This window comes from Nannospalax galili, unplaced genomic scaffold (genome assembly GCF_000622305.1).
Source record: "Nannospalax galili isolate Female #2095 unplaced genomic scaffold, S.galili_v1.0 scaffold10, whole genome shotgun sequence".
Classification (NCBI taxonomy): Eukaryota; Metazoa; Chordata; class Mammalia; order Rodentia; family Spalacidae; genus Nannospalax; species Nannospalax galili.
Window position 1 is genome coordinate 12,047,285 of NW_008331140.1, and position 9,546 is coordinate 12,056,830.

Sequence of the window (9,546 nt, forward strand, 5' to 3'; positions counted from 1 at the left end):
TTGTTTTTTCACAATAGCTAGGCATTATTTATCTCTCCTCACTTTCTCCCTAACACTTTGACTATGATTTCCCCATTAAAGTGTCCCCCATTTTCCCCCTTTCTCCCTTGATAATAGCAGTATCCTATTGTGCCACCTCTCATGAGCTCCTTCTTTCCCTTTATCCCCAAACTTCCTTGCATAACCCTCTCTCCCCCATCCCATTTAATACCCCAATTTTATCCATTTCTCCATTAGGGACAATTGTCCCCTATGTTCTTTTCTCTTAAGTTCCTTCTTTCCTTTTACTTCCCTGGTTCCTTTTAGTTATCCTGGTTCCTGCAGTTATATCAGGATACATACTCACATATAAAGATTTGGTGCTAGAATCCACATATAAGGGGAACATACATTGTTTTTTATTTAAGTCTGTGTTACTTAGTATAATAGTTTATAGTTCCATCCATTTAGATATAATAGAGATTCCTTTATATAATTAGGTGACCGTGTGTGGTGTGTATATGTTTAGGATTGAAATAATTTCTTGATATGTTTTTCCTATAATGAATAAGAATTGACCTTCTCTGTCTCTTCTGAATAGTCTTAGTTTCAATTCCATTGCATCAGATAGAATAGCTACACTTTCATGCTTCTTAGTTTTGTTTGTTTGGAATATCTTTTTCCTTCCATTCTCCTAAGGTTTTGTCACTTATTGTTATGAAGGTATGTTTCTTGGAGGCAACAAATTGACAGATCTTGGTTTCTAATCCGATCAGTCTATGTCCTTTTACTTGAGAGTTGAGGCTATTGAGAATTATCATTGACCAATATTTATTCATTCTGTTATGTCATTGTTGTTGTGCTGTTTTTAGAACTTTTTGTTGACTGTTCTAGGATAGATGATGTATTCTTTGTGTCCTCTTGAGTGTTTAATCTTCAATTCAGACCAAAGTATTCTAACTGGTATTCTCTATAGAGCTGCTTTAAATCTGTTTTTATCATGGAAAATTTTTCTATCCCCTTCATTTATAACTCAAAGCATTGCTGGATATAGTAGTCTATGCTGGAATCTGTATTCTTTCATGGCTTGTAAGACTTTGATTCAAGATCTTCTGGCTTTCAGAGTCTCCATTGAAAAGTCAGCTGTTACTGTGATGGGCTAACCTTGATCTTTCTCTCTTACAGCATCCAGTGTCCCTTCTTGTTCTGTACATTAGTTGACTATTGTGTTAGGGAGTGGAGAGTTTCTTTTCTTGTCCTGTCTATTTAATGTTCTATGTTCCTCTTATACTTTGATAAGTATCTCTTTCCCTAGATAAGGGAAATTTTCTCCTACGATTTAATAAAAATATTTTCTGTGCCTTTGACATTGGTTTCTTTGCCGCCTTCTATCCTATGACTCATATTTTTGGTCTTTTTACAATATTCCAAAGATCTAACATAATCCATTCCTGGGTTATTTTAGATTTGACTTTTTTTTTGATTAAACAATCCATTTCCCAAAGTTTGCCTTCAAGGCCTGACATTCTGTTACATTTCCTCTAAGCTTTTTTGTTTGAATTCCTAGGTTTTTCATTTCAAATTAAATTTCAGTTTGGCTTTATTCAGAGATTCTATCTCTTTATTGAAATCTAATTTCGTGTTTTGAAATGTTTTAGTTATTTCATTCAACTCCTTGTGTTTTCACAGTTTTCATTCAGTCTTTTATTCATGTCATTTTTGAGTTGCTTGAACATATTTATAATTACTATTTAGAAATCATTGTTTCATGCATCTGCTTTGTTGCTAATCTCAGGAAAGAGTATGATAGTGCTGTTAATTTCCATGAAAGCATATTATCTTGGATATTCATTCTGTTTGTGTGTTTTGTGATGAGACCTGAGCATATGAATTTATATCATTGATGTTGTTTCTTGGTATGGGTAAGTGATTTCTTTTATGTTCAGTTGTGTATATGTATCTATGTTTACTGCTTCCCCAACTTGTCAGATTATGTTTCAGCTGAGTAGTGCTTGTTGTTTCATTTTGAGGCCACTTTATATTGGTGTAAAAATTGGGTGTAAGAAGTGGCCCCAGTTAAGCTAAGGGTAGGTGTGACTTTTGAGTTGAAGTTCTAGTCTTGCTGAAGTGGGCTAGGTATTTGCTAGGTGGACAGGTTGAGTGATAGATCAGGTTGGCCAGGCTCACAGGTCTTGGGGCACAAGGATCCTAGCAACTGATCATACCTGAGGGCAAGTCAGGTCAGCAAAAGATTCCAGGAACATACAGAAGACATGGAAGAGCTGAGATTGTGAAGTGCAGCAAGATTTTAGGTACCACAAGGATCATAGCAGAGCACAGATGGCAGGCTGGTGTATGAAACTGTGGAAAAGGCAGTGCATCACAGGTCTGGAAAAGTCCCAAGTAGTATGCAAGGGTACTGGCAGAGCTGAGGAGACAGGGCCCTAGGAGGTGTGAAAAAGGAAACTCACCAGGGCATGTCAGAGAAAGCTCTGAGGGGTAGGCAATGGTTTTGGCAGAGCTGAGATAGTGAGGACAGAGTGTAAGGAGACATGGGAAAGAAAACTAGTCACTGCAGGTCTGAGAAAGTTTTGAGATCTGGGAATCCATATGGTTCCCAGCAGAGCACAGATGGTGTGGTGGTACAGGGAAGTATGGGGAAGCCTGATTTGCTTATTAATGAGTTCATTATTACTGCATAATTAAGCTGCTGCTTTTTAGTGTTCTGTTGATTACTGAACTTGTATATTGGATCTAAGAGTCTTGTCATAGAATGTTTATGGTTTTCTACTGTATAAATAATATAATCTACTAAAAGTGATAATTCAATTACTTTCTTTCCTATTTGTATTTGTTTTTTCACTTATGTGATTAGTCTTGTAATTTCAAGTAATACATTGAATAATAGTAATGAGAGTCGATGTTTTTCATTTCTGAGGTCAGAAGAAATTATTTTAGTTTTTTTCTCCATTCATTATGATTTTGCATATGGGCTTATAACCTATAGTCTTTATTATAACAGGATATTTTTTGAGGGCTTTAATTGTGAAGGGATTTTGAATGTTATCAAAGGCTTTTGACAATCTATGTGAATGAATTTTTAAAGTTTTTGTCCTTGATATTTTATATGCTGCACGACATTTATTGATTTGTGTATGTTGAGCCATCGTTATATCTCTAGGATAAAAAATGATTAAACTATATGATCTTTTCCAATATTATGTTGAGTTTTATTTGCAAGTGCTTTTAAAAAGATTTTCACATCTCAAATCATCAAGGACTTTGATCTATTGTTTCCTTGTTTCATTCTTTATTTTATCTTTTGTTTCTTTCTCTCTGTGGATTGTGTACTTATTCACCTTTGTACCGTGTTAATATTGTCTTCATAGAATGAGATTTGAGGCATTTCTTCAATTTTTGTTCTATTGGTAGTTTAATAATCATTTAAAATCTCAAAACATTTGAGAATTTGACAGAATTCAGTAGTTAGATTGTTCATTCCTATGCCTTCTTTGTTGAGAGATACTGTATAACTGCTTACATTTCATTGCTTGTAATTGATGTATTAAAATTTTTTATATGCTCATGGTTCAATTTTGATAGGTTATATGTTTCTAGGACCCTGCCCATTTCTTCTTCATTATCAACTTTTTTAGAATATAAGTTTAAATATATCCTTTAATGATACTCTTTATTTCAATTAAATCTGTAATAATGTTCCCTTTTTGTTGTCATCTGCACTAATTTGGGTTTCCTGTCTTTCTTTGGTTAGCTTCTTTTAGGATGTGTTTATTTATTCTTTTAGGATGTGTTTATTTATCTTTTCAAAGAACCAATCTCTGTTTAATTTACCCTTTTTATTTTTCTTTTAGATTCTATTTTATGCTAACTTTGATCTTCAATATTTCTTTCCAACTTCTGTTCTTAGGTTTAGTGTGTTCTTCGTTTCCTAAGAATTTAATCATATTACTAGGTTATTTACATTATATCTTTCTGATTTCTAATATAGGCAATCATGACTATAAAATTTTTTTCAGGGTTGTTGTGCATGCATCCCAAAGTTATTTGGTATGCTATGTTTTCATTCTCATCTGGCTCTAGGACTGTTATTCCTCCTCCATTTTCTTGAATTTTTATTTATTTTTGTTTCTTTCTATTGTGTGAGAATTTTGTGCATGCATATTAAGTGTTTTGATCAAATCTGGCCCTATTCAAACTTCATGTGTTCTTTTGAAAAAAAACAGAGTCCATTTAGTGTTACTTGGACGTTCATGGGCATTGGGCTCCTGCAAATATTGTTTTTCTACAATGGTCACTACACCTGGCCTCTATAACCTTTATATCCCTTCTTCCAAGATGATCCATAAGTTTTGGGGAAAGATTTTGATATAGATGCCCCATTTAGAGGTGAGTATTCCACGGTCTATTAGTCTCTCCACATTGACTAGTTGTAAGTCTTTATATTAATCACTATCTACTGCAAAATAAAATGTTTCTTTGATGAATGTTGAGAGATACACAAATCTATGGCTGTGAATATGAACTTAAAGGCAAGTTCATTATTATGTACATTTAGCAGAATAATACTATTAGGTTCAGCCCTGCTCAGTCAGGTCTCTGATCCCAAAGTTCTCCTCCAGATGGTACCCTTACCGCCAAATTCCCAGCCTCGGGATCAGGCAGACAGACCTGCTAAGCCAGGATTCTGGTAAGTAATCTCGAGATCCCTGCCTCCCTCCCCATTTCTCTCATCAACCCACACTCTGTCCCCTCCAAGACTCTCTCACAGGCTGGCTCAAATTCCTTAACCCTAAATCCCAGGACTAACTTCCCAAACCAGATTAAACAATCACCCTACCATAGACTTCTAAATCTAAACCAGGCAGTCCCCTCACTTCCAAATGCCCAGTCTCCAGACCAGACAGACAAATAAGCTCAGCGAAGACTCTGGTAAGTCAGATCAAGTTCACGGCCTCCCTACCCCATCTCTCTCATCCACCCCCAGTTCATGGCCTCTCTCACGGGCAGGTTCCAATTACTTCACCTCAAATTGCAAGACTAGCTTCTCAAATCAGATTAAATAACCACCCTACCATAGATTCCTAAATCCTCATTTAGGCAGTCCCCTCACTTCCAAAGTCCCAGCCTTCAGATCAGGCAGACAAACCTGCTCAGTCAAGACTCTGATCAGTCTCCTACCCAATAGGAACTTGAAATACCCATGAATTTATCTTCCATACCCAAACAAAAAGTAACTAAAAACATAATATTATCAGAACCAAAATTAAATTAAACAAAAGCAGAGTAGAAGTTGCTGTTGAACACATAATTGACAAAGAAGATCCATATGCCCAGACACCAAAGCAAAAACACAAACAATATGAAAAACAAAGAAAATATGTTCCCAACAAAACTTACAAGTCCTACAGAAGGGCAAAACATTGAGAACCAAGCTATAGAACCCCAGGACACAGAATTTAAATAACAATCATAAAAAATGATCAAAGAATTACAGGAAAACACATACAAAGAACTCAAAGAGGAAAAGCATAAACTTGGCAGAAGTTCAAGAAAATACAAATATGAGGGTTAATGAAATATCAAAAACAATTCATAATTTGAAAAGCGAATTCACTTAAGAGATAGAAATAGTGAATAAAAGCCGAGTGGAAATGAACATGGGTCTGAAAGTCTCTATAAACCAAGTAGAAATACCCAGAGAAAGTCTCACAAGCAGAATGAATGAAATGGAAAACAATATCAAGACTGGAGGATAAAGTTGAAGCTCTGGACTCCTTAAGCAAAGACTATGAAAAATTCAAAAACACACAGGAATGGAATATTCAGGAAATGTGGGACAACATGAAATGACCAAATTTATGTATTATAGACATATAGGAAGGGGAAGAAAATCAAACCAATGATGTCAAATATATCCTCAATAGGATTATAGAAGAAAATTTCCCTAAATTAAGGAAAGATACACCTACAGAGCTTCAAGAAGCACACAAAACACCATTAAAACATGATCATAACAGTCCCCACAACATAGTAAAAACATTAATTGTACAGAACAAAGAGAGGATACTGAAAGCTGCTAAAGAAAAACAAAAAGTTACAAATAAAGGAAAACCCATCAAAATAACAGCTGACTTTTCAATGCAAACTATGAGATCCAGAGAGCCTAGAACAAAGCATTCCCTGTCCTAAATGAACATGGATGCCAACCCCAAATACTTTATCCAGCAAAACTATCAAGGTTGAAGGGGAACAGAAAATTTTCCATGAAAGAAATAGGCTGAAAGAATTTATGTTTTCCATACAGGGACTATAGAGAATACTTGAAGCAATACAAAGGACTGAAGAAAGGAATGAGTATGCCCAAAAGGCTACAGAAAGAAAATAAACAAAGGTATAGCAGTGGAAACACAAAATAGGACCACAAACACAAAGAAATTAAAACAACAGTACACAATATGCACCTTTCAATAATAACGCTAACTATCAATGGCCTCAACTCCCCTGTCACAAGACACAGGCTGGTGCAATAGATCAAGAAAGAAAACCCATCTTTTTGTTGTCTTCAGGAAACTCATCTCACCTTCAAGGATAGACACTATCTTACAGTGAAAGGATGGAAAAAATATTTCAAGCAAATGGCCCTAAGAAGCAAGCAGGTGTTGCAATTTTAATATCTGATGAAGTAGACTTCATAGTAAAACTCATCTGAAGAGATATGAGGGTTACCTTATTTAAATCAAAGGAACATTTGACCAAGAAGATATTACAATCATGAACATTTATGCACCAAACTCTGGAGCACCCAAATTCATAAAATCACTAGTCCAGGACTATAAAATAGAGATTGGCACCAACTCGGTGACAGTGGTTGACTTTAATACCTCACTTTCCTCAGTAGAGAGGTCAACCGGACAAAGAATAAAGAGAAAGACATCTGAATTAAATGACATACTATATGAAATGGACCTAACAGATATATACAAAACATTCCACACACCCAAAGAACACAATTTCTTCTCATCAGCTAATGCAAGTTATTCTAAAATTGAACACACTCTGGGGCACAAAAAAAATATCTCAACAGACACAAAATTTGAAATAATTGTGTGCCTTCTATCAGACCACAGTACAATGAAGCTAATAACAGCAAAAGAAGCTCTAGTAAATACACGAACTCATGGAAATTAAACAACACACTCTAGAATCAAGAATGGGTCAAAGAAGAAATTAAGAAATAAAAGTATTCCTGGAACAAAATGAAAATGAGACCACAACACAACAAAACCTCGAGGACACCCTAAAATCACTCCTAAGAGGTAAGTTTATAGATCTTAGTACCTACATTAAAATATAAGAAAAAGCACATGTAAATGACTTGACAGTACAACTAAAGACTCTGAAAAGGATAGAACAAACCAACCCCACACCTAGTAGATGAGAAGAAATAACAAAACTCAGAGCAGAAATTAATGAAATGGAAACAAAGAAAACAATACAAAAAAAATCAATGAATCTAAGAGCTAGTTCTTTGGAAGGTAAACCTTAGCCCAGTTAACCAAAAGAAAGAGCAAATCCAAATTAAGAAAATCAGAGATGAAATGGGAAACATCACAACAGATACCAAAAAATCCAAGGGAATATTTTAAAAAATCTATACTCCATTAAATTTGAAAACCTAAGAGAAATGGATGAATTTCTAAAATGATGGACACCACCAAAGTTAAATCAAGAAGAGAACAGTAGCCTAAACAGACCCATAACAAATAAGGAAATTGAAACAGTGATACAAAACCTGCCAATTAAAAAAAGCCCAGGCTAGGATGTATTCACAGCAGAGTTCTACCAGACATTCAAAGAAAACCTACAACCAATACTGCTTAAATTATTCAAAAAGATAGAAAGAGACGGAGAACTCCCAAACTCCTTGTATGAAGCCAGTATCACTCTAACACCCTAACCAGGTAAAGATACAATAAAAGAAGAAAACTATAGACCCATATGCTTAATGAACATGGATGCAAAATATTCAACAAAATACTTGCAAACCGGATAAAGACACACATCAAAAAGTTCATCCACCATGATCAAGTCAGCTTTATTCCAGAGATGCAGGGATGGTTCAACATATGTAAGTCAATAAAAGTAATAACACATATAAATGGACTTAAAGATAAAAACCACATGATCATCACAATAGATACAGAAAATGCATTTCACAAAATCCAACATTCATTCATGTTAGAAGTTCTAGAAGGAGTTTGTCTCAAGGGAATATACCTCAACATAATTAAAGTTGTATGCAAAAAACCCATAGCCAAGATCATCCTAAATGAAGATAAACTGCAAGCATTCCCATAGAAATCAGGAACCATAAAGGCCTTTCAACATAGTGCTTGAAACCCTTGCTAGAGCAATAAAACAAAAGAAAGAAATTAAAAGAGTACCAATTGGAAAAGATCAAGTTATCCCTATTTGCAGATGGTATGATATTATACATACAAGAGCCCAAAAATTCCACTAGAAAACTGTTAGAATTAATGCATTCAAAAGTGGCAGGATACAAAATCAACTTATGAAAATCAGTAGACTTTTTATATACCAATAACAAGCAATCAGAAAAAGCACATGAGGAAACCATCCCATTCTCAGTAGCCTCAAAAAAGTAAAATCTTAAGGAATAAACCTAACCAAAGACATTAAAGGGCTCTACAACGAAAATTTCAAAACTCTATAGAAAGAAATAAAGGAAGACACTAGGAAATGGAAAGACCTACTATTCTCGTGGATTGGTGGAATCAATATTGTGAAAATGACCATCTTACCAAAAGCAATTTATAGATTCAATGAAATCCCAATCAAAACACCCATGACATTCTTCACAGACCTTGACACAATCATCCTAAATTTTACATGGAATCATAAAAGACCTCAGATAGTCAAAACAATCTTGGGCAAAAAGAATAATGTTGGGGGGAATCACCATACCAGACCTCAGATTATATTACAGAGCTATAGTCATAAACACAGCATGGTACAGGCACAAAAATAGACATGTAGATCAATGGAACACAATAGAAGACCCAAATATGAGTTTGTATAATTTCAGCCACCTGATACTCAACCATGGTGCTAAGAGCACACAGTGGAGGAAAGATAACATCTACAACAAAGGGTGCTTTTGAAATTGTATCTCCACCTGCAGAAAAATGAATCTTGACCCTTATCTTTTAACCTGCACAAAAGTCAACTCCAAATGGATCAAATACCTCAATTTAAAAACCTGAAACTCCCTCCAAGCCTGCACTACTATCCTCAGGCCTCTTGGGGTAAGTCTACAGCGCAGCTCTCCATGCCGGGACTCCCTAAGCCTCATTCACCCTTCCACCCCACCCCCCATCCCCCTGCCTCCCCGCCTGCTGTTCTATACTCTAGTTTGGACCCTGTGCCATTCCTAGTCTTGGGGCCCCAGACACCTGGGGAACCAATACTGTTTCCTGATCCTTCTCACCCAGAGCAACTCAGTCCCTTTCTTGGGCTCCAGGAGCA